Source organism: Camellia sinensis, chromosome 5 (genome assembly GCF_055761805.1).
Source record: "Camellia sinensis isolate YWXY chromosome 5, ASM5576180v1, whole genome shotgun sequence".
Lineage (NCBI taxonomy): Eukaryota > Viridiplantae > Streptophyta > Magnoliopsida > Ericales > Theaceae > Camellia > Camellia sinensis.
The window spans coordinates 213,995,836-214,021,879 of NC_138965.1; the positions used below are offsets into that span (position 1 = coordinate 213,995,836).

Sequence of the window (26,044 nt, forward strand, 5' to 3'; positions counted from 1 at the left end):
AGCAGCTGAGCTTCCTTTGCAGGATTAGTTGGGTCTACGGTGGTGACGTGGAATTACTATAGTTGTTGGACTTGTCGTTTGAATTTGTTTTGTTTTCTTGAGCTTAGGGTTGATACTAGTTTATGTATTTATTTTTTTTATTTTTATGAGTTTAGTATTGGAATAATTTGGCATGGTTTGTAACCGTACTTTATTTAAGTTGTTTTGACTATTTATTGTTACCTTGATGTTGAGGTATTGGTTAATTATGAATTTATGGAGGATGGTTTGGTTTGCGTTTAGTTTTTTTGTTTCACCCCTAGGCTTTGGATAATGGAATATTGATTGGGCTTAGTCCTAATATAATATTTAATTGTCTGAATTTTGGGGCGTGATAGTTTGGTATCAGAGCTCTAAGTTACCCTAGACTTGTGAGAGTTATCCTCGGATTGTGGAAACATGGGTTAGTTGGTTTAGGTTGGTGGTTGAGTTTATTCTAAATATTTTTGAACGAATTTTTTTTTTTTGTGTTTAACTTAAAGGTGATGGCTAGAAGGTATCTTTAATTTTTTTCAAGAACCCATTAGAGTATTTTTTGATACTCGTATCTCTCATTGTTTCATATCTAGGCAGTTTGTAGAAAGAGAATGTATTGTAACCTATTCGTGTCGAGACCCCTTTAAGAGGGACAGTTACTCTTTATGTCATGTGTAAAGATTTTGAGATTGACTTTGTGGGCAAGGTCTTGTATGCAGACCTAATTGTTTTAGGGTTTGAGGGGTTTACAATTATTTTGGGCATGGATTGGCTGTGAAAACACTTTGTGACTCTAGATTGTGTTGGAAGGACTGTAAATATAGATATTCCTGGTATGCCACGGCTTACCCACACTTCTAGCAATGGAGAAGAGTCGGTGATGACGAGTTTTCTGTGCTCGGTAGAAATCCCTAAGCAGGATATTAGTGAGGTAGATGTGGTATGTGAGTTTGAGGATGTATTTCAAGAGATACCTGGACCTCCATCTTGACGGGTAGTAGAATTTTGCATTGACCTAGTGTCAGGAACTGCACCAATTTCTAAGGCGGCATATAGAATGGCGCCTAAGGAGCTTGTGGAGATAAAAAAGCAGCTGGAAGAGATACTTCAGAAAGGGTTCATTCGATCAAGTAACTCCCCATGGGGAACACCTGCAATCTTTGTCTCCAAGAAAGATGGCACTCTCCGTATGTGCATAGATTACAGAGAGCTAAACAAGGTGACTATCAAGAACAAGTATCCGCTAACTAGAATTGATGACTTGTTTGATCAGTTGAAGGGGGCAGCCATTTTCTCTCAGTTTGATCTCAGAACGGGTTACCATCAGATGGGTGTGTCAGAGGAAAGTATACCGCTTACTGCTTTCCTGTAATGCCTTTTGGTTTGACCAATGCTCCTGCCTACTTCATGGACTTGATAAACAGAATTTTTCAACCATATCTAGATAAGTTTGTGATTATCTTCATAGATGATATCCTGGTGTATTCTAAAAATGCGGAGGAGCACAGAGAACACTTGAAAGTTGTGTTGCAGACTTTGAGGGAGCAGCAGTTATACGCTAAGTTCATTAAGTGTCACTTTTGGGAGAAAGAAGTTTGATTTTTGGGTCATGTTGTATCCAATCAAGGGATAGCGATAGATCTTGAGAAAGTTGTTGCGGTCAAAGAATGGAAGCAGCCCACGAATCCTACAGAGGTGAGAAGTTTTTTAGGACTAGCCGGTTATTACAGGAGATTTATAGAAAAGTTTTCCACTATTGCAGTACCCATGACCAAGTCGACTCGCAAGAATGTAAAGTTTGTATGGACAGATGATTGTGAGAAAGCTTTCCAGGAGTTAAAGCAGCGGTTAACTACAGCACCAGTGTTAACTATACCGGTACAAGGGAAAAAGTTAGTAGTGTTTACTGATGCGAGTGGAACTAGGTTGGGATGTGTGTTGATGCAACATCAGAAGGTTGTATCTTATGCTTCTCGACAATTAAAACCTCATGAGAGACGATACCCTACTCATGACTTAGAGTTGGTAGCAGTTGTTTTTGCGTTGAAAGTGTGGTGACACTACTTGTTTGGGGAACATTTTGAGTTGTACACAGATCACAAAAGCCTCAAATATCTCTTTTCTCAAAAAGAGTTGAACATGAGGCAACAGAGGTGGGTTGAATTCGTCAGTAGTTATGATTTCGAGATCCTTTATCACCCAGGGAAAGGAAATGTGGTCGATGATGCACTTAGTCGACAACATGGGGTTATAGCTTCTTTGATGATTCAAGAATGGAAGTCCTTGGAGTTAATTTTGACGCATGATGTTCAACCAATAGAGTGTGCTGAGAAGGCATACATTGGTAGTTTGACCGTGCAACCGACGTTACTGGGTAAAGTTCGTCAGATGCAGAATTTAGATGTGTTTGTCGTCAGCAAGCTGGATGACCTTGTAGTGGATTTGATCGATGATTGTCCTACTGATTGGTCTGTGGACTCAAATGGGGAATTGCGATTCAAGGACAGGTTGTGTGTACGTAACATTGTTGAATTGAGGAAAGAGATTATGGATGATGCCCATAGGTCTCGATATACGATTCACCTTGGTGGGACTAAGATGTATCATGACCTAAAAAGGACATTTTGGTGGGAAGGTATGAAGAAAGACGTAGGAGAGTATGTTTCTCGATGTTATGTGTGCCAACAGGTTAAGGCAGAACACCAATGACTGTTTGGACTTTTGCAGCCTCTTGAGATTCCTACATGGAAATGGGAGTACATCTCTATGGACTTCGTGGATGGATTGCCGTGATCTAAGTGAGGAAATGAATCTATTTGGGTGATAGTGGATTGACTCACCAAGTCTGCTCATTTTATTCCTATCAGTGTTCACCGAACTGCGGATAAACTGGCTAGGCTGTATATTTGAGAGGTAATGCGACTGCATGGCGCACTCATTTCTATAGTTTCCGATCGTGGTCCGTTGTTTGTGGCAGAGTTTTGGGAGAGTTTTTAGCATTCTTTGGGTGCTAGGTTAGACTTGAGTACGGCTTACCATCCTCAGACAGATGGGCAAACTGAGCGGGTAAATCAGATCTTGGAAGATATGTTGAGAGCTTGTGTCCTCGATCTTGTTGGTAGTTGGGAAGAACACTTGCCATTGATGAAGTTTGCTTATAATAATAGCTATCACTCCAGTATCGGGATGGCCCCTTTTGAGGCTTTGTATGGGAGGCCATGTCGATTACCTGCTTGTTGGATGGAGGCAGGTGATGCGCCGTTGTTGGGGCCAGAGTTAGTGAGAGAGACCACGGAGAAGGTAAACATTATTCGGGAACGTATTAAGACTGCACAAAGTCGACAAAAGAGTTACGTTGATAGAAAATGTAAGGGGATTGAGTTAAATGTTGGAGATTTTGTGTTTTTGAAGATCTCACCGATGAAGGGTATCATGCAATTTGGAAAGAAGGGAAAATTGGCACCTAGATTTGTCGGACCATATGAGATCACTGAGAAGATTGGTAATGTGGCTTACAAATTAGCCCTACCACCTGCGTTATCTATGATTCACAATGTGTTCCATCTATCTTCATTGCGGAAGTGTGTACAAGACCCTTTCCAAGTAGTATCACCAGAAGTGTTAGAGATTAGTGACGATCTAACATATATGGTGCGACCGGTTACTATTCTAGATCGGGATGTAAAGCAGTTGCGGCGCAAGAAAGTGAACTTGGTGAAAGTGCAATGGAGCGAGGATGAGAACGATATTACCTGGGAGTTTGAAGAGAAAGTTCGGCGTATGCACCCGGAACTTTTTGCTTAGTACTCTCTCCTATCGAATCTCGGGACGAGATTCTTTTGAGGTGTGTATATTGTAGCGATTCGGATTTTTCGTAAGTCATTATTTATTATTATTATTACTTTATTTATTTTTGACTTTATTAATTATGTGGTTACATGAAAATTTAATGTGATATTTAATGAATTTAATGTGGTAATTAATTAAATTAATGTGTTATTTAATTCTATATAATTAATCTAAATATTTAAATATTTATATTTATATAAAAAAAAGATATTATTGATATAGATTTTATATAAGATATTTATATTTATATAATGTTGTATTTGTGATTTATTTGTATAAAAAAAAATATAATGTTATCAGGTTATTATATATTTAGACCTAGGTTTATTAGGTTCTAATCTTAATAGGGTGTAAAAGAATTGGCGACTTAGCAGCAGCCGTGGAGAAGAAGAGAGAGAGAGAGAGAGAGAGAGAGAGAGAGAGAGAGAGAGAGAGATCAAAATCAAGAGGCTGATCCCAGAAAGGAGAGAGAGAGAGTTTTTAGTGCCAAGAGAAAGAAAGGGACGGCAGGAGGAGAGGGAAGAAAAAAAAAGAAAAGATTAGAGTTTTGTTTTGGTGATTCTTTTAATTTTTTAAGTTATTTTTTGATTTTCAAAAAAAATATTGTGAGTACAAAATTTATTTATTTTTATTTATGTTTAATTCGTTATTTTTATTTATTTATTTATTTATTTTTATTTGTTTGATGTTAGTTTGATTTTATTTTTACATAAAGATGATAGATTAATTTTAATTATTGTGATTAGTTGTAGATATAAGATTTAGGGTTTATAGATGATTGATTGATTTTAATTATTTTGTTTAGTAGTGTATGTAAGGTTTAGGGTTTTTAGTTGATTAATTGATGTTAATTATTTTGATTGGTTGTGTATGCCAAGTTTAGAATTTTTATATGGATTTATTTTATGATTGTAATCACACTCATGGTTCTATGAAATTAAAATTAATTAAGAACCCATAGATAAATTCCTTATACTCCACCATGACTCTATGGATTGTTGTTTTATTTGAGTGATGGTGAGAAAGAGTGTATAAAAAAAAGTGAGGAATATGAGATATATTTGAATGCCTTAGGCTTGGCATCGTTATGTTGTTTTCTTGAGTGAGATGTTTTGTATATGTATATTGTTGCCTCGTTCTCATGAGTAGACGAGTGCTTTGATTTAAGCACGGACGTATATGCTAACCATCCGGAGAGTGTGAGTCAAACTCGGGACGATATTCCCGTGCAAGTTTGGCTTCGGAGCGGTGTTAGGTATACGGGAGGCACATAGGATATATGTGTAGGCCGGAAGTGGAGAGCCGAAGTGGTGGAGTTAAGGTACAAAGAATTTAATTATGAGATGATTGTTATAGTGTGTATTGTATTGATTTGTACATGTTGAAAATTTGTAAACGACCTCGATAAGTTATGAAATTTGAGCAGAGGCATGTATGCGTGATTCTAGACAACTTTTGTGTTTTAGTTTTTATTAAAAAGATGGATTAGAACTTATAATCGGATGATCTTGATTATTGTCGGTTTGATTCATTTTAGCAATGCAATTTTTAGGGGCTGTTTTAACCCACGAAACGAGCACATTTTTATTGGTTTCGCGTATACTGAAGTAAAACATTATTCTACACACTTTTCGTGTTTTGAACTTTTTCGAAAAAAATCATATTAGGGCAGTTTTTGTATGTTTTCAGTTTCAGATTTTTTCAAATGAATTCCGTCTAGGTTTTTCTATCAAGTTTTTCTCTCAACCTGTTCAGTTTATGTTAAATTCATTCACGTTACCCTTTAGGAAATTTGATTCTGTACAACTTTCGTTCTTTGAGTTTTGATCAATTCAAATTATTTAAGCATGAAACGGTACATTTTTATACTTCTTTAGCAAGTTACTTATGATTAATTTATACTAACATTATTTTCTTTTGCAGGATGGTGGGTCTTACTAACTTTTTATGCAGGGCTGACCCACCATACTTCTATTTTTATTTGTTTATTTTATAATCAATTTATATTTTGTTGTGTGCGGACAAGAAACTAAATGCCACTGTATCTCAGGAAACTACCCATTTGTCTCGGTGCGGTTGGAACTACTTGTTTTGTCCCGTAACAAGAATTAAATGTATTTTTGTTTGTGTCTGGTAGACACGTGTGTGTTAAATCTTGTACTCATACCAGTATACCTATTTACTGACCCGTTTTGTCTCTTGGCAACTCGGGTGCGTTCTGTTTGAGCTCAGCTGAGCTTCCTTTGCAGGATTAGTTGGGGCTACGGTGGTGACGTGAAATTGCTATAGTTGTTGTACTTGTCGTTTGAATTTCTTTTGTTTTCTTGAGCTTAGGGTTGATACTAGTTTATGTATTTATTTATTTTTTATTTTTATGACTTTAGTATTAGAATAATTTGGCATCACTACAAGAAAATACACAATTGGTGACCACTTTTGCCGACTAAAAATATTTTGGTTGCCAAAAGTTGTGGAATTGGCGACCAAAAATTATGTTAGTCGGTAAAAGTACAATATTTGGCTACTAAATTTTTTTGGTCGGGGTATATTAATTTTTGGCGACTAAAAAAAAATTTAGTCGCAAAAAATCTCACAATTGGCGACTAAAAAAAATTTAGTCGCTAAATTTGCCACAATTGGCGACTAAAGAAATATTTTTGTCGCTGTATATATAGTTTTGGCAACTAAAATAATTTAGTCGCTGAAAGAAAAATAAAAATTTACTTTTTATCTTTGGCGACCAAAAGTTTGGTCGGCAAAACTTTAATTTCAGCGACTAAAAAATATTTTGGTCACTGTATATATAGTTTTGGCAACTAAAATAATTTAGTCGCTGAAAGAAAAATAAAAATTTATTTTTTATCTTTCGCGACCAAAAGTTTGGTCGGCAAAACATTAACTTCAGCGACTAAAAAAAATTTTGGTCGCTGTATATATAGTTTTAGCAACTAAAAAAATTTAGTCGCTGAAAGAAAAATAAAAATTTATTTTTTATCTTTCGCGACCAAAAGTTTGGTAGGCAAAACTTTAATTTCAGCGACTAAAAGATATTTTTGTAATACCCCTGTTCCGTAATATGTTAATTGGTCCTTAACATGATGTGATTATGTATTTTGATATGATTTGTGTTCCACTATGTGAAAATATGTGATTTGAAGTTCCATCTGTTCACCGTAGGAATATCTGTTTGAATAATCAGCTTTGGAAATTTAATTGAGGGCCTTATCGGCCACAGAACCCGAAATCGATTACGCCATTGTGGTTGGCATAATTTTTAGAGCCTACGGTGAAATTTAATTGAAAATTGATTCTGGTCAATTTAAACTGATTGAAATGATAGATTAAGTACCCCATTATTTTATATTATTATATTGACTTAGTGGGACTTAATATATTTGAGCACTACACCTTATTTCTCTCCCTTGGCTTATTTTGGCTGATTCTTGAACTCAATTTGAGAGGGAGAGCCGACCATAGGAGGGAGAAAGAGGGATTATGCAACTTTGGTCTTGAAACTTGGAGATTGGAAGTCTAATTCAAGATTTGATCATAGATTGTGAGGATCAAGCTCCTAGGTGAGTGATTCTTGGATTATAATTGTAATTTTGTGCATGTCCAAGCTATCTTGGTGATCAAGAACAAGATTGTAATGAAGTTGAGTTGTGTTTGTTGAATTGAAGCTTAATATGTGCATGCATGTAAGAAATACTTTGAAATTTGCATGTTTGAGCACAAATGTGTATAACCCATGTGAAATATTAAAGGAAACTCATGTCTTGATCACCATTGGTGTTATCTAAGTTGAGAATGTGGCTAATCCATCACATGCATGTACAAATTGAGAAGATATGAGCTTTGAATGCATGAAATGGCTACATCGGTAATGAGTTGGTGGAAAATGAGCCATGCATGTAAATAAATTATGAAATTGAGCTTCAATATGTTGTAATTCTATGTTTGTACCATGTTAGTATATGATTATGTGAAATTTGGTCCGAAATCATGCATTTAGAGCCTTTGAATGTCAAGATGAAGCTCAAGAACTCAATCTGGAAAACCCAGATTTTCGATGTACGCTCGAGCGAGTGAAGTTATGCTCGAGCGGAGAAATCGAGCTCCCAGCATTTTCTGCAGATGTGGTGTTCGCTCGAGCGGGGAAGTTTACGCTCGAGCAGGGAGCTGTGTAGGCAGGCAGTCCGCTCGAGCGGCCTAGTTCACGCTCGAGCTGGAATAGAAGGCAACCAGTACTTTCGCAGACTTAAGGGTCCGCTCGAGCGGGTAAGTCCACGCTCGAGCGGGGACCCTATTTTCTGAAATTCTGTTTTTGCATTTTGTGTTCTGTTTTCCGTTCTCTTTCACTTGCAAGCACTCTTAGGCATATGTTAAGCATTGTAAATGAGTTAATGAGATAATAATAAAGCCTAAAGAGGAATATGTGAATTAAAGAACGGATTGAACTGTTAATGACCCTTTTGTGTTCATGAAACGTGTAGGGTCAAGCTCCAGGGCAAATCCACAAGCCGATCACTGTGAGTAATATCAATATTTGAAAACTTGTCAATGTCCAATTGTTATTCCCCTATAAATATTATGAGTTGTTAATTGGGATTGTGGACAAAAGTCTGATAAGAATAAATGAATGAATGGGCCAAAGGCCGTTTGACATGAATGAATGGGCCAAAGGCCGTTTGACATGAATGAATGGGCCAAAGGCCGTTTGACATGAATGAATGGGCCAAAGGCCGTTTGACATGAATGAATGGGCCAAAGGCCGTTTGACATGAATGAATGGGCCAAAGGCCGTTTGACATGATTGAATGGGCCAAAGGCCGTTTGACATGAATGAATGGGCCAAAGGCCGTTTGACATGAATGAATGGGCCGAAGGCCGTTTGACATGAATGAATGGGCCAAAGGCCGTTTGACATGAATGAATGGGCCGAAGGCCGTTTTGCCATGAATGGAAACCCGGATGGGCCAAAGGCCAGAATGTTTGGAACTACAACTACTTGACTTGCATTTCGTATAGTTATATATATTTTGCTGTTAAACAGAAGTATGAATTGGGCCCAAGGCCGTTTGGAGCATGTTGATCTACATATTGTTATGTAATTGTTATATTTGATATTATTCACTGGGCTATCGCTCACGCTCATTCATGTATTTGTAGGTGAGCCAAGGGAAGTCCAAACCCAGCCCCAGTGAAGTCTGCTAGGAACAACAGGAGTTTTGGGAGAGTCAGCCTTGTGCCTCGCGCATGAGACCATCCTTTCCCTTTTACTATGTACCTATGTTTTGTCTTGTTGGCAAGGACCCAGTGCATGTCTGTACATAGTCTGTTATAGGTTGACTCGTTTTGGACGATCCTGTCTGTAATGAATTTTGTGAAGCTGTACTTTTGATGTGAGTTATTAACGTATCTGAGTATGGTTTGTTTGATGTGCATATAAGCACGGCTCTATGGACAAAGTTTTAAATTTTTGCTTCCGTTTGGCCCCCATTAACTCTGTTAAAATACGTTTAGAACAGTTTGAGGCCGTAGGTAATCTCATGATTACTGGCCGGTTACGTCCTTAACCCACGGGGGCGGGTTCGGGTCGTGACAGAGTGGTATCAGAGCACGAGTTAATAACTCACACACTTGTCCAAAAGAGCAATAAGCGTCTAGAAAAGATCTAGGATGCATTCATGAGATAAGTATGAATTCGAAAGCATCGAGAATATGCTTAAGTGTTTTGATTTGGGCAATTATGTGCTATAAGTTGTGTTGTACTTGCATTGCAAACTGTTTGATTACATATACTCTCTAGTATATGCATATTCGTAGAATCTTTTGTATATTGTATAATGCAAGTTTAATCAGACGGTGAATAAGAACTCCGTAAAGTTGTGTTTAACTTTAAATATTTGTTAATGATATGAAATGACAAAGTCCCCTAAAATGTTATGTTGGTATGAATTAATGATTGTTCAAAATTTTCCTTGAACATAATTGTGGTATCCTTAGCAGAGGCCCTCGTCCAGGGGACATAATACTGTGGCTTATGGTCATGAGGCCCTAGCCCGGGGGAAATAATACCGTGGCCTATGTATGAGACATGTTGCCAGTATCGAAGATTCCCTTATGGAACTTGATGTGCTTGACCAATATGATATGTTACGCTAAGGGAAGTACCACACATGACTTGAATATGAGATATGAATTGTTACACTAACGTGTCAAACAAGTTTGTTTTGTTGAAATGCACACCCATGAAAAGTTGTTTATGTGCATCCAATTCTGCCTACGGGTGTCTATGTGAAATATGAACATGATTTGAGTATATAATTACTTAGTAAATGTTCAGCATGCGATATTTGATAAATATGCAATTATCTGTTACGTAAGTGATTAATTGCGTGCGATATGTGAAAGGAGAATATAACAATGTGTCTATGTGCGAATGTACTCATGTGATTTTGTGTTTAATTTCGTATTGGGCATCCCAGTATTTGGTAAAGTTTGATAAGAATTTGTGTAGAGTGTGGGCAAATTAAGGGCATACGGGTTGGAAGGTTCTTCCACAGCCCGACTTAATAGTTCGGAAAGAGTAGTACAAGAATTGGCAGAGATCTTGAGACAACAGCGTCAGTTGCCGCTACGGCAAGAACCTTTGCCACCACCAGTGTGAGAAACACCGAGGAGTTTGTTATCAGACTCCTGGGGCTCGTTATAGATATGGTAAAATGGACCATACGGTAAGGAACTGTCCCCGGATTGAACGAAGTGTGAATGAATCCTCTGCCTTGGCTAAATCCGTACCAGTGGTAGGAATTGCTACTCAGGATGGAGTAATCACACTCATCCCAGAAAGCACTCAGAATGTTGTAACCATTATCCCAGGTATCTATACTGTTTACAAAACGAATGCTTATGTGTTGATTGATTCTGAATTAGTACGTTTGTATGTCTTCGCTTGGGATATTATTTGATTCGGATCGGCATATATTTCATATCTGCTGCATGTGTATCTAGATTGGTTAGACCCACATGATCGAGACTGTATTCATTGGAGGTATATGCCCCGTTTGGGAAATTTGTGAAATACGTTTTGGGATATTGATGGACTCTGCACATGCACATATATCTATCTACACCTAAGCTCAGGGTGATTTATTATGTTATCGTCGTCAATGACTAAACCACTGGAATTGTGACCTTGTGATTGTATAACTAAGTTGAGCACCCCAAATAATAAACTCTGCAAATTATGGATCATGTATGTGGAACTGGTAGAAAATTGACTGAACTGCGTGACTAAACTGAGCTTGACTCGTAAGTCTTTGTTTTGTGACCGATTTGGAACTTTTGCGTGACAATCCTAGGTTATGTGTAACTGAGGAACCTTGTTTACCGTGTTACTGTGCACTATGTACTTGCATATAAGACTTATTTGGGAACTGCTGATTTGATTATGATACATACCTTTTTATATGAACAACTGCATGCAAATGCATCTACACCTGGACTTATGTGAACAATGTCGTATTGTACGTGACCTGAGTCATTTTGATATAAACAGTTGTGATGAATGACCCTGATTTGACTTTGAGAACTGATAGACTTAGGACAGTTGTGTAACTATCAACCAAGTACCTAAGCAAACGAAGTATGCCTTACAGAACCGAATGTGCCTATTTGAGAAAATTTTTATCTGATTCGATCCGGTAGAACCTTTGCCTGATATTGTTCCGATGGAACCCTCATTTGATATAATTTGATGGAACCTTTGTTCGATCTAATCTGACAAAACCGTTGCTTGGATCGACCGATAAGACCCTCTATCTAATTTGATTTTGTAAAAAGGGGATTAAGAATGGCTTGTGAATAAATAGCCAGATTATTCTTGGCAGAAAAACTGATAAACCCAAAACTTGAATTCATTCGGGATACTTGATTTATTTGAAAGACCTTTTGTGGGCTATCAACAGATTGATCTGACTATGAACACCGTTGAGAACCAATCCCCAACTATTGAGAACATACGTGTTAAAAACGAACGGAATTGTACAAACCCCGTGATTGGGTGTCGTAAGGAGTGTTGTTCCATTTTGTTTGTTTGACGCTATGGGAACCGATGACGGTAGACTGATTTGATTTTGAGCAGTACTGAACATTTGTCTTTGACTGATCAGAACATGTTTTGTAAGGGAGAGTGGTTGTTTCAGTATTATCAGATTTTGGAGAAATCAGGTTATAGTGAATGGTGTTGTGTTGCTTTGATGACATTCTTAGAGTGTCCTTTTATGCTAGGGGACGTTAAGCCTATGTAGCACCTTTGATTGAGATACCTTTTGCCACCGACGGTTTCGTACGGGTGGGTTTGACTAATCGATCTGGAATCGGCCGCCGACGGTCGCAAACGGGTGTGCTTCGATTCCGAGACGATTATTCCTTTGTTTTGTTTGGAATGTCATCCTTTGGCATTATGTAAATGTTATAGACGTCCAAGAAGCTTTGAAAAATCCTGATCAACCATAAGTGTGCGAATTCAGTGCACCATGTGAACGCCTGCCCAGCGCCATCATATTCTGTAATTGGGGCCCTGAGGATGTGTAAATTGTGCTTAACATGTGATTGACTCCTTTGATACCACCTTTGCCATTATGGAGGTTTATATATGAATTGCCTTATGCTTTTAACGACTATAAGATAAAGTAGAAAGACTTGATGGAACAGAGAATTGAATACTGAACTGAATTGTGAATTACAAACTGTAAACTGTTGAATGAACTGAGAATACGTGTGTTCTATTAGAAGTCGATTGCCTCAGTGTTATTGTACCTTACAATCAGTATTATGGGGATGTCTGGACTATGTGTATTGTGTGGGTAATTACTTCGATGTTACCTTTGTTGTTTCGGGAATCAGTATCTGGATCCATCTTATGTTCCTGAAGACTGCTAATTGACCTTGGATAATTGTGATGAGTCACTGGACTAAATACCGAATCAGATCGTGAATTGGGAAAATTATTGAAGAATGAATTGAACTTTTGTGACACAGAATAGACCGAACTTCTGTGATAAAGTTAGCCGACATCTAAAATAAATTTGTTGGTGACCTACCATGAATGGGGCAATTAGTGAATTTGTGTTTGAATATTTTCGGTACCAACAGGTCGAAGTCGAATATCAGTGGTGGCAGAACTGCTTCAATCTCTCCATTTTGGAATGGGAATGGGAATATGTGGCTACGAATTTCGTTGTGGGGCTACCTTGAGCACCCAAGGTATAAGTCCCATTTGGGCTATTGTAGGTAAAATTATTGAAGTTGCCCATTTCTCCCTATAAAATTTTGTATGATGCTTGTAGACTAGCCACTGTTTACATCGATGAGATCGCTCATTTACATGGAGTCCCAGTACCTATTGTTTAGACAGAAATTCTAAAATGTGTTTGAATCCGGAAAAGCCTTCAAAAGGCAATGGGGGCTCAGCTTCTGTTCTGTTATGTTACCCGGACCCGAAGGTTCCCTTATGAAACTGGTTATTCGTAACCTCACATGTATATGTTCTGTACTGTTCCGTTCTGTTCTGTTCTGTTAATGCTAATGGATGTGTCACGTAAACTTAATCATGACTTATGATTTCTGTATATGATCTGGACAAATTACGAATTTGATACGAAACTGAATTATGATTCGGCGCCGTTTTTCCATCCGCAAATTGATGTATGATCAGAAAGAACTTGTTAGACTCTGGGAGAAATGCTCCAAATGTGTACCTTAGATTTTCGAGGAATTGGAAAGATCTATTCATCGTTGGCAGACCTTACTCACGACGACGGCTTACACTTTAGTTTCGGTATGGCACCATATAGGCCTTGTATGGAAGAAAAGGTAAGTCTCTGACCGAGTAAGAACTGAGTTTTGTTTGACTTTGGGGCTAAGTAAGTGGCTATCAAAAAGAAATGGAACCGTTGAATAAGAAAGTATTCCGAATTATTTTCGACTACAGGTAAATTAAGTTTGGAGGACCAAACTTCCTAAAGGGGGGAAGACTGTAATACCCCTGTTCCGTAATATGTTAATTGGTCCTTAACATGATGTGATTATGTATTTTGATATGATTTGTGTTCCACTATGTGAAAATATGTGATTTGAAGTTCCATCTGTTCACCGTAGGAATATCTGTTTGAATAATCAGCTTTGGAAATTTAATTGAGGGCCTTATCGGCCACAGAACCCGAAATCGATTACGCCATTGTGGTTGGCATAATTTTTAGAGCCTACGGTGAAATTTAATTGAAAATTGATTCTGGTCAATTTAAACTGATTGAAATGATAGATTAAGTACCCCATTATTTTATATTATTATATTGACTTAGTGGGACTTAATATATTTGAGCACTACACCTTATTTCTCTCCCTTGGCTTATTTTGGCTGATTCTTGAACTCAATTTGAGAGGGAGAGCCGACCATAGGAGGGAGAAAGAGGGATTATGCAACTTTGGTCTTGAAACTTGGAGATTGGAAGTCTAATTCAAGATTTGATCATAGATTGTGAGGATCAAGCTCCTAGGTGAGTGATTCTTGGATTATAATTGTAATTTTGTGCATGTCCAAGCTATCTTGGTGATCAAGAACAAGATTGTAATGAAGTTGAGTTGTGTTTGTTGAATTGAAGCTTAATATGTGCATGCATGTAAGAAATACTTTGAAATTTGCATGTTTGAGCACAAATGTGTATAACCCATGTGAAATATTAAAGGAAACTCATGTCTTGATCACCATTGGTGTTATCTAAGTTGAGAATGTGGCTAATCCATCACATGCATGTACAAATTGAGAAGATATGAGCTTTGAATGCATGAAATGGCTACATCGGTAATGAGTTGGTGGAAAATGAGCCATGCATGTAAATAAATTATGAAATTGAGCTTCAATATGTTGTAATTCTATGTTTGTACCATGTTAGTATATGATTATGTGAAATTTGGTCCGAAATCATGCATTTAGAGCCTTTGAATGTCAAGATGAAGCTCAAGAACTCAATCTGGAAAACCCAGATTTTCGATGTACGCTCGAGCGAGTGAAGTTATGCTCGAGCGGAGAAATCGAGCTCCCAGCATTTTCTGCAGATGTGGTGTTCGCTCGAGCGGGGAAGTTTACGCTCGAGCAGGGAGCTGTGTAGGCAGGCAGTCCGCTCGAGCGGCCTAGTTCACGCTCGAGCTGGAATAGAAGGCAACCAGTACTTTCGCAGACTTAAGGGTCCGCTCGAGCGGGTAAGTCCACGCTCGAGCGGGGACCCTATTTTCTGAAATTCTGTTTTTGCATTTTGTGTTCTGTTTTCCGTTCTCTTTCACTTGCAAGCACTCTTAGGCATATGTTAAGCATTGTAAATGAGTTAATGAGATAATAATAAAGCCTAAAGAGGAATATGTGAATTAAAGAACGGATTGAACTGTTAATGACCCTTTTGTGTTCATGAAACGTGTAGGGTCAAGCTCCAGGGCAAATCCACAAGCCGATCACTGTGAGTAATATCAATATTTGAAAACTTGTCAATGTCCAATTGTTATTCCCCTATAAATATTATGAGTTGTTAATTGGGATTGTGGACAAAAGTCTGATAAGAATAAATGAATGAATGGGCCAAAGGCCGTTTGACATGAATGAATGGGCCAAAGGCCGTTTGACATGAATGAATGGGCCAAAGGCCGTTTGACATGAATGAATGGGCCAAAGGCCGTTTGACATGAATGAATGGGCCAAAGGCCGTTTGACATGAATGAATGGGCCAAAGGCCGTTTGACATGATTGAATGGGCCAAAGGCCGTTTGACATGAATGAATGGGCCAAAGGCCGTTTGACATGAATGAATGGGCCGAAGGCCGTTTGACATGAATGAATGGGCCAAAGGCCGTTTGACATGAATGAATGGGCCGAAGGCCGTTTTGCCATGAATGGAAACCCGGATGGGCCAAAGGCCAGAATGTTTGGAACTACAACTACTTGACTTGCATTTCGTATAGTTATATATATTTTGCTGTTAAACAGAAGTATGAATTGGGCCCAAGGCCGTTTGGAGCATGTTGATCTACATATTGTTATGTAATTGTTATATTTGATATTATTCACTGGGCTATCGCTCACGCTCATTCATGTATTTGTAGGTGAGCCAAGGGAAGTCCAAACCCAGCCCCAGTGAAGTCTGCTAGGAACAACAGGAGTTTTGGGAGAGTCAGCCTTGTGCCTCGCGCATGAGACCATCCTTGCCCTTTTACTATGTACCTATGTTTTGTCTTGTTGGCAAGGACCCAGTGCATGTCTGTACATAGTCTGTTATAGGTTGACTCGTTTTGGACGATCCTGTCTGTAATGAATTTTGTGAAGCTGTACTTTTGATGTGAGTTATTAACGTATCTGAGTATGGTTTGTTTGATGTGCATATAAGCACGGCTCTATGGACAAAGTTTTAAATTTTTGCTTCCGTTTGGCCCCCATTAACTCTGTTAAAATACGTTTAGAACAGTTTGAGGCCGTAGGTAATCTCATGATTACTGGCCGGTTACGTCCTTAACCCACGGGGGCGGGTTCGGGTCGTGACAATTTTGGTCGCTGTATGTATAGTTTTGGCAACTAAAATAATTTCGTCTCTGAAAGAAAAATAAAAATTTATTTTTTATCTTTCGCGACCAAAAGTTTGGTCGGCAAAACTTTAATTTCAGCGACTAAAAGACATTTTGGTCGCTGTATGTATAGTTTTGGCAACTAAAACAATTTCGTCGCTGAAAGAAAAATAAAAATTTATTTTTTATCTTTCGCGACCAAAAGTTTGGTCGGCAAAACTTTAATTTCAGCGACTAAAAGACATTTTGGTCGCTGTATGTATAGTTTTGGCAACTAAAATAATTTCATCGCTGAAAGAAAAATAAAAATTTATTTTTTATCTTTCGTGACCAAAAGTTTGGTAGGCAAAACTTTAATTTCAGCGACTAAAATATATTTTGGTCGCTGTATGTATAGTTTTGGCAATTAAAATAATTTCGTCGCTGAAAGAAAAATAAAAAATTATGTTTTATCTTTCGCGACCAAAAGCTTGGTCGGCAAAAATTTAATTTCAGTGACTAAAAAATTGTTTGGTCGCTGTATGTATAATTTTGGCAACTAAAATAATTTCGTCGCTGAAAGAAAAATAAAAAAATATTTTTTATCTTTCGCGACCAAAATCTTGGTCGGCAAAAATTTAATTTCAGTGACTAAAAAATATTTTGGTCGCTGTATATATAGTTTTGGCAACTAAAATAATTTAGTCACTGAAAAAAAAATAAAAATTCGCTTTCTATCTTTAGCGACCAAAATTTTGGTTGGCAAAAATTTAATTTCAGCGACTAAAAAATATTTTAGTCGCTATATAAATAGTTTTGGTAACAAAAATAATTTAGTCGCTGAATGAAAAGTAAAAATTCACTTTTTTATCTTTGGCGACCAAAATTTTTATCGGCCAAAATTTAATTTCAGTGACTAAAAAATATTTTAGTCGCTGTATAGATAGTTTTGGCAACTAAAATAATTTAGTCGCTGAAAGAAAAATAAAAAATTACTTTCACTCATTACTCTTTCTCTCTCTTTCTATCTATCTGTCTCTCTTTTTCTCTCTGTGTCTCTACCTCTGTCTCTATTCTCTTTCTCTCTCTCTCACTCATCACTCATCACTCTTCTCTGTCTGTCTGTCTGTCTCTCTCTGTGTCTCTATTTTTGTCTCTATCTCTCTTCTCTTTCTCTCTCTCACTCATCACTATTCTCTATCTGTCTGTCTCTCTCTCTGTGTCTCTCACTTATCTCTCTTTTCTCTATCTCTCTCATCTCTCGTCTCTCTTCTCTTTATCTCTCTCGCTCATCTCTTCATGTATCTCTCTTGTTTATCTCTTTTCGCTCTTTTTCTCTCTCTCTCTCTGTCTGTCTCTTTTCACCCATTTTTCATCTTCCTCTCTCTATTCTTTTTCTCTCTCTTATTCATCACTCTTCTCTGTTTGTCTATCTATATGTCTCTCTCTGTCTATGTGTCTCTCACTCATTTATCTCTTCTCTCATCTCTTTTCTCTCTCTGTCTCTTTCGTTCATCTCTCTTGTCTCTATCTCTCTTGCTCATCTCTCTTCTCTTGCTCTCTCTCATCTCTCTTTTCTCTCTGTCTCCATCGCTCATCTCTATTATCTCTGTCTCTCTCTCTGTCTCTCTCATTCATCTCTCTTCTCTCTATGTCTCTCTAGCTCATCTCTCTTCTCTCTATCTCTCTCTCTATCTATCTCGTTCATCTCTTCTCTCTCTGTCTCTTTTTCTGACTCTCACTCTCTATCTCTTTCTCTCTTTGTCTTTCTCTCTCTCACTCATCACTCTTCTCTGTCTGTCTGTCTTTGTCTCTGTCTTTGTCTCTTTTTCTCTTTGTCTCTCGCTCATCTCTCTTCTCTCTATCTCTCTCATCTTTTTTCTTTCTCTATCTCTCTCTCATTCATCTCTCTTCTCTCTATCTCTCTCTATGTCTTTCCTACTCATCTTTCTTCTCTCTCTATCTCTCTCTTTTTCAATGTCTTTCTCTCGATCATCTCTTTTCGTTCTCTTTCTTTCTCTCTTTGTTTATCTCTCACTCATCTCTTGTTTCTCTCTGTCTATGTCTCTATCTCTTTCTTTCTCTCTCTATCTGTCTATCTCTCTGTCTCTCTTTCACTCATCACTCTTCTCTCTCTATGTCTCTTTCTCTATCTCTTGTTCATTTCTTGTTGTTGTCTCTCTCTCTCTCTGCGTGTGTGTCTATCTCTCACTTTTTTTCTTTCTCTCTGTCTCTCACTCATCTCTCTTTTCTTTCAATCACACTCATTTCTTTCTCTGAGCCCATTGTTGTTGAAAGAGGAAAAAGTCAAAAAATGAAATGGGTCTCTCTTTCTCTCTGTCTCTCGCTCATTCTCTTCTCTTTCTCTTTCACTCATCTCTCTTCTCTATCTCTCTCATCTCTTTTCAAATATTTTTTTTCAAATATTTTTTTTTCCAATTATTTTTTTTTCAATTATAATGTGTATGATCCCATCGTCATAAATAATAATAAAAAATATAAATATTTTAGGCCTAGACAAACATGTTTTTTAGTTTATATTTTAATTTTTTTTAAACATTTTGTTCAAATCAAATGCGTTTGTAATTTATGTTTTTCTAAAAATAAACAAAAATCAATTTATAAAATTTATGGAAAATATTTTTCATTAAAATATTACCCCTACTTCTACCAAATAAAAAAAAAAATCATTAAAATAAAAATGAAACAAAATTTCCCCTTTTTTTCACTGACCCGCCCGCCCAAACTTAATTTCCTCCCTTTTTTCGCTCTGCTTTTCCCCCCCCATTTTTTCATTTCCTTTCAGGTTTGCAGAGCCCTAAGTTTCAAAACATCACTCTCTCTCTCTCTCTCTCTCTCTCTCACACGGAGGCGAGCGACGAGCGGCGAATTTTGGTTTGGACGAGCGACCAGCAGGACCATGATTCTCGACAAGGGTCAACTTCTCGAGACCGAGCAAATGCTCCGCGACACCGGTGAGCAGTGGCCTGTTATTATCCCTGAGGAGGAGATCCGCCAAGCAGCCCCTGGTACTAAGGTAACAGTTTCTAATCAAATCTCGGAATTTTTTGATTCATACATTTGATTGAACAGTTGGTGGGTCTTGATTATTCTTTCTTCATTGTTATTGTGGGTTTGATTTTCCGTTACATGAATTTGATGGGTTTTTTGTTTTATTCAAATTTTCTATATATATATATATATATATATATTATGAGCAATTGGTGGATTCTTCAATCATGCATGTGTCAATAGACTCAATATTATATTTTTTGTTTTGTCCAAACCCGGCAAAAGAACCGGAGTGACTATCCATGTGCCTGTTATATTTTTGATTGGTTTCAGTTGTTAGACTTGCTTCATGGATTTACTGCTGAAGTTTGCCAAGGCTGGTGGCCAAATCTTTTAGGTGTGCATGAAAATTGTTTCGTTGTCGATTGATATTTATCAGAAACATCTTTTAGGTGATTGATATTTATGGTGATGGATAAAAAATTAGCAAAGAGAGAAAGAGATTTAACCAGGCCCAGTAATTACTCTCTCATAGGCCCAGTAATGAATACCATGTTCCATTATATGGTACCTGTATTGTAGTTAACAAAGAGAGCAAGAGATTTAACTATCCCCTATTTTTGGAGATCAGCTTCCAAAAGAATTAAAGCTTTAATAGAAAGTTCTTTTTTATCAGGGACAAGCCCTCCTTTTGTTTTTTTTTATTAGAGAAGGTGTTATCAGAAGGAACTGTGTTCAAAGATTTGACCATCACTGTCTATGGGTTGATCAGTGTATTGGAGTAGTATGTAATTTCTGGATGATCTTATCCTCAATACTTGGAATACTTCTATGAAATGTTGCTGTACAAGAAGTGATTCATTCATTTCTGCTATAAATTTTGTGATCAGTATTTCGTCCACTTACAAATAGAAACTTGAACATAAATAAATGCATATTAAAGAACAATTTTTCACAAAGAGGCACAGATGTTCTGTAATAATTATTTCTTTGTTGCATGCAATCTCTTAATTGTGTGAATGTGAATGATTATTTCTTTTGTTCTCTTGTATTTTTTTCCTCTTATTCTTATTATTATTTTTTCTCCTTTATGGAAATTGGATTTGAATTCCAAATGGGATGTTTTAAATTTGAATATCCATGTCATTTGATATCCTATACTATAGTCTTGTAGATAGGATGTCTTATAATTCTATGAAGTGCTATGAGAGGCAGATAGGATGAAGTGCTATAATTAGGATGAAGTGCTATGAGAGGCAGATAGGATGAAGTGCTATTAAATTTATTTTTATCTTGTTTGCTCTTTTTTTTTTTCTTTTTTTTTCTTTTGGGTTCAGTTTCTTGTTTCAATTAGTTGATTTTGGGAATTTTGTGTTATGTGCTTGAATGAAGTGATTATTAATAGTGCAACATAATTTAATTTATTTGGGTTTGTTACTCTGTCTATTGTTTTTTAGCCGGGTTTGAACTTTGAAGTCTTTATGAGGACTATACCTTTGTCAATTTCTATTGAAGGCAACCACTACATGGTATGTATATTGTTTATGTTACTTTTTGATCTAGCTTTACAATTTCAAGTCACCAAATAGTCTTTGAACTGTTTGTTAAAATGTCTGACCCGGAAATGTTTATTTTGAAATGATAAAGAATTAAGATGAGAAGGAATGGCTAGGCTACCAATGAGAATTTTATTTATTATTTTGTGGTTGGAATTGGGATTTTTTTTTTTTTTTTCTCTGATGTTCAAAATTCAGAAATTTGAAATGGTCAAATAGCGTTCGACTACTATTATTCAAAAACCTGAAATTGTTGGGATGTTTAAACCTTGAAAGCGTAGTGAATTTTTTAACCCCAATATGAACACTTGTGCATGTCAAGCTTTGGAATGACTTAGATGCCTTTGTTTTCACCTTTTCAACAGTGCTGCCAATATTTATTGGTCCTCCTAACTGCCCAAAGAGCATCCTTTAATATTGCATCATAGCCCTTTAAGTTATGCTTTCCAAATTTCCTAATGGATAGTAGTGTAGTCGTTACTTCCAAGTTCCAATCTACTTAAGTTATGCCTCCATTCATTTAGGGCCCCTTCTGTTTGTGGGAGTAAAATATGAATGTAGTGATATCAAGGTTCAAAAAATATAGGGACTTTGCTGATGTTGATTATTGCAGGACAGTGGTAGTTAACTTTAGTAGTGATATTAACATTCTAGAAGTGGTGAAATTTAGTAGTTAATAGAATGGCATACACAATGACTTTAATACATACAAAAGCAGAAAGCTTGTGTTGAAGTTTGAAATATTGATGATGACATATGTATGATACCTGTATTTTGATATCGACACGTAATCAATTCCATGATTTGTCAAGAGTTTTAATCTAGAGATTTCAAACATTTGGAATTGGCTTTTAGAAGATGAAATTAATGTAGTCCTAATATGTGGTTTTTCAATATATGTTTCCTTGTTGCAACTCATTGCTGTGATGGAAATATGAATAGGTTGAGCTTTGTTATAGCATTATTCAATTCAAGTTTTATTTGGTTGTGTTCTTTGTGCATGTTGGCAAAAGAAAATTTTACCATAATATTGTTATCTGCCTCAATCTGCAATATTTTGTTTGAAAACCCGTATAGTCATTTAATTGGCCTATATGCATACGTGAATGTGAATCTGTCGGAGATTTTTTCTGATGTTCGAACTCATCAAATGAATTCAAGTACTCATACAATCGTTGATATTGAGGCTTGATATTGAGGCTTCAGTTGTTTGATCTTCATGAGTCAAAGATCCAAAAAAATGATAATAATAATAAAAAAAATTAATAAATAAAATTAAAAAAAATCTTGATGACATTTTTTTAAATAACATATGTTACGTGGAGCTGTGTGCATGAACTTGGGCAGGTAAGTGCAGGTACCATTACTTGTGCGCAATTCAGTGTTTATGGTTTTGTTGTAAACAGGGTAGACTGGCTTTTTAAGGTTCGAGAAAAGAACAATGGTGTACTATTTTTTTTTTCTTTTTTCCTTCTTCGTGCTTTTTCCTCCCTGTTTTGTGTGTGTGTGTGTGTGTGTGTGGTTGTTAGAGACCGATGAAAACCTAAAAAGCATGGACACTATGGAGGAGGTGTGCCATGTCGGACAAGACACTCTACGAGTACTCCCAAGAGCGTGTTCGACGCTTCTTCAACCTGTCTTAATTGAAATTTAAATTCATAATATCGGACACTTCATAAACACTTCTTGAACCCTCCAAACTCAACTTATGTGATGAATCTCTTCATAGTAACAATCTGCATTAAGTATGTTTTGAAACATTTATTAGATAAATACATTATGTGTAATTTAATGTTCTACAATTGTTTTGCATTCTTTAAAAGCAATTGTTATGTGAATGATATCTTAATGTTAAGTTATGGTATATATGACTTTTTAATTTTAGTTATTGTCATGTTTCTCTATTTTTTTTTTCAGTACATTTGAATAAACTATGCATATGTTAGACATATAATAAATTTATAAAAATATAAAATTTTAATGTGTCTCAAGCTTATTGTCCTCATTTTTTGAAAATTGCCATGTCGCTGTTTCGTGTCACGTGTTTGTGCTATTTAGAAGTTAGATGAAAACCAATCTATTCATGGCTTCACTAGTTGAGGGATGTTATGATATGATTCTATAACTGGGGGAGACACTCTCAAGTTGATTTAGGCTATCTCACATTTAGATTGAAAACCTCAAGGAGAAAGAGTAGATAGAGCAAGCTGGAGACATATTTCATTTGGCTAGTTGCCAATAAGGTGAGCTATACCCATTGAGGGAGACAAACCTTTGTCAAATTGCCTACGTGCCTACAGCTACTTTCATTCTGCATGATAGTTACTGAATACTAGTTTCAATAGAAGAGACCTATCTTGACCCCATAGATCCCATAAACTCATCATTCAACATATAAGAAGGGTCTTGTAGGGCGTTAAGTAACAAAGGTCTAAGCATCTGGTGACAAACGTAAAATAAATGAAGTATATTTCATCTCGATGGTGGTAGTTGAAGTCAACAAGGGAGAGGAATGAGATACATCTAAAAAAGTGCCAAGGGCACTCCTTTATTATTCCCTTACAAGCACAAGTATTCCATCAGGAGCTGTTTGGTGGCCTCAAAATGTTATTTGGACCATTTTAGAAGCTGCAAACCAGAACAGGGTGAAAAGAACTAAAAGTCCTTTTAAGTTCGTCCGAAAATTATGCTTATGCACCATGCTCAAAATTCTTGGTAAACAATTGAATCAAAGGTCCGGAGGAGAACTGGCCATTGAATCTTGTGAATTAAATGAGATTAGAATTGGAGAAAGAGATACAATTGGAGGGAATAACCAACTAATGAAAGAACATGAAACCTTTTTGTTTCAATGGAGGAACAAGAAACAGTTGGGGGCAATAAAGTAGGTAAAGTGATTGGATTTTGCGTGTTGTTCCCCCATGTTGTTCCCCCATTTATGAATTAGATAATTAGATGTGTTTGGTTGTAAAATAATTCCCAAATCTACTATATTTTGCTTTTGTATTAAAAATTTAAAATCAATCATTCGTTATAAACTAAAGAATTACGTAATCTATAATTGGGAGATTTAATATATATATATATATATATATATGTATTTGTCCTCTTATGGCTATACCAGTTTTTGAATTAACTAATTTAGGATTGCTCATTGGAATTATTAAATTCTAAATGGAGTGGTTGAATTTGTGCAACCAAATGTGGCCTTTCTATGATGGGTACTCATTACTGAAATACAAGAATGTATTGCGTGGTAGATTATTGGAGGGTCACTAGTCATGTTCGTATCTCATGGCTTTAGTTAGGAATTGAAACTCTGAACCAGGGTTGAATTGCTGGACCTGAATTTATACTCATATATATCAACAAACACGTGTATATACGTATATTGATGCATGAATATGCACATTGGTCACATTCACGAGCATGAAGTATGTAATGGATTAGCTTCTCTTCTTTTTCTTTCTTTTTTTTTTTTTTGGTGCGTGTGTGTGTGTGTGTATGTTAAGTATGAAATCATTACTTGATGAATTTTGGTACAGTTATCCATATGTGACTGGTACATCAGTAATTGGCATCAAGTTCAAGGATGGTATTCTCATGGCTGCTGATATGGGAGGTAGCTCCTTAACTTGTCTTACTTGAATTCGCATGACATATACTTATTTATTGATTTAATTGATTTGATTTTTTTTTTGGTCAATATCCAATTCATTGGTACCAAAACATCTGTTTGAAGAGTATAATTGTTTAGATGCAGACAGTGGATAATCTACTGGAAGTCAACACCGAAGATTTGGCTATTTGCACTTTTTAGTTATTCATACTAGTAGAGATAGCATTGATACTTCTTTATTCCTCATGTTTCACATGTGCTTCTATCTGGGTACTTGAGACAAAATTCTAAAATTATGTGTACTTCAAGTGATTGATGCTTTCATTTACAGGTTCCTATGGGTCTACCCTGCGTTATAAGAGTGTGGAGCGATTGAAGTCTGTTGGGAAACACTCTCTCCTTGGTGCAAGTGGCGAAATAAATGATTTCCAGGAGATTTGATGCAACCTTGACAAGCTCATGTAAGCATCTGATCTTGTAAAAAGACTTGGCAAGTGATAAAATGCTTACCCTTTTGTATTTATTAATTTTTATTTGTTTTCTATTGTTACTATCACTATATGGAGGATGGTGGCGCTCCTAGTGTTCATTGTAGATTCGTGCTGACTTTTTTTTGTGAGTGCTTAATTTGGCAGTTTGTATGACAATATGTGGGATGATGGGAACTCACTAGGGCCTAAGGAAGTGCACAACTATTTGACTAGGATGATGTACAATCGTCACAACAAGTTCAACCCACTATGGAATTAACTTGTACTTGGAGGAGTGAAAAATGGTCAGAAGTATCTTGGAACGGTAATCCTGTCAGTCACTTAGTTCATTTTCTTGATGCTCAAGGATAAGCTTTCAGTAACCTGGAATATGAATAATTTGTTTTAGTAAATGTGATCCAGGTTAATATGATTGGTGTCCATTTCGAAGACGATCATGTGGCAACTGGATTTGGTCAGTGCATTGGAGTAGTAAGTAATTTCTGGATGATCTTATCCTCAATACTTGGAATACTTTTATGAAATGTTGCTGTACAAGAAGTGATTCATTCATTTCTGCTATAAATGTTGTGATCAGTATTTCGTCCACTTACAAATAGAAACTTGAACATAAATAAATGCATATTAAAGAACAATTTTTTACAAAGAGGCACAGATGTTCTGTAATAATTATTTCTTTGCTGCATGCAATCTCTTAATTGTGTGAATGTGAATGTGAATAATTATTTCTTTTGAAAAGGAAAATTAAAAAAAATAAAATTTTGAAGTAAATACAAGATATCAAGGACACTTGAAGCATATAATTTCTTGTTGTAAATGGGCTTAGCAAAAGGAGAGAAACAAAAGCAGCTAAAGATTTGAGACAGAGACTAATAGAACATGTAATCTTTCACTCATGTTCAATTATATGC

At 36.5% G+C, this 26,044-nt stretch overlaps 1 pseudogene across 1 annotated transcript; it reads left to right on the forward strand.

Moving 5' to 3' along the window:
• Nucleotides 1-1,072: 1,072 nt before the first annotated feature.
• On the forward strand, nt 1,073-26,044 carry LOC114261126 (uncharacterized; annotated as a pseudogene). The gene is made up of 8 exons (XR_014331240.1): nt 1,073-1,145; nt 2,219-2,650; nt 5,788-5,791; nt 19,391-19,492; nt 24,569-24,645; nt 24,974-25,103; nt 25,278-25,437; nt 25,536-26,044. The product of XR_014331240.1 is annotated as an uncharacterized LOC114261126 (transcript).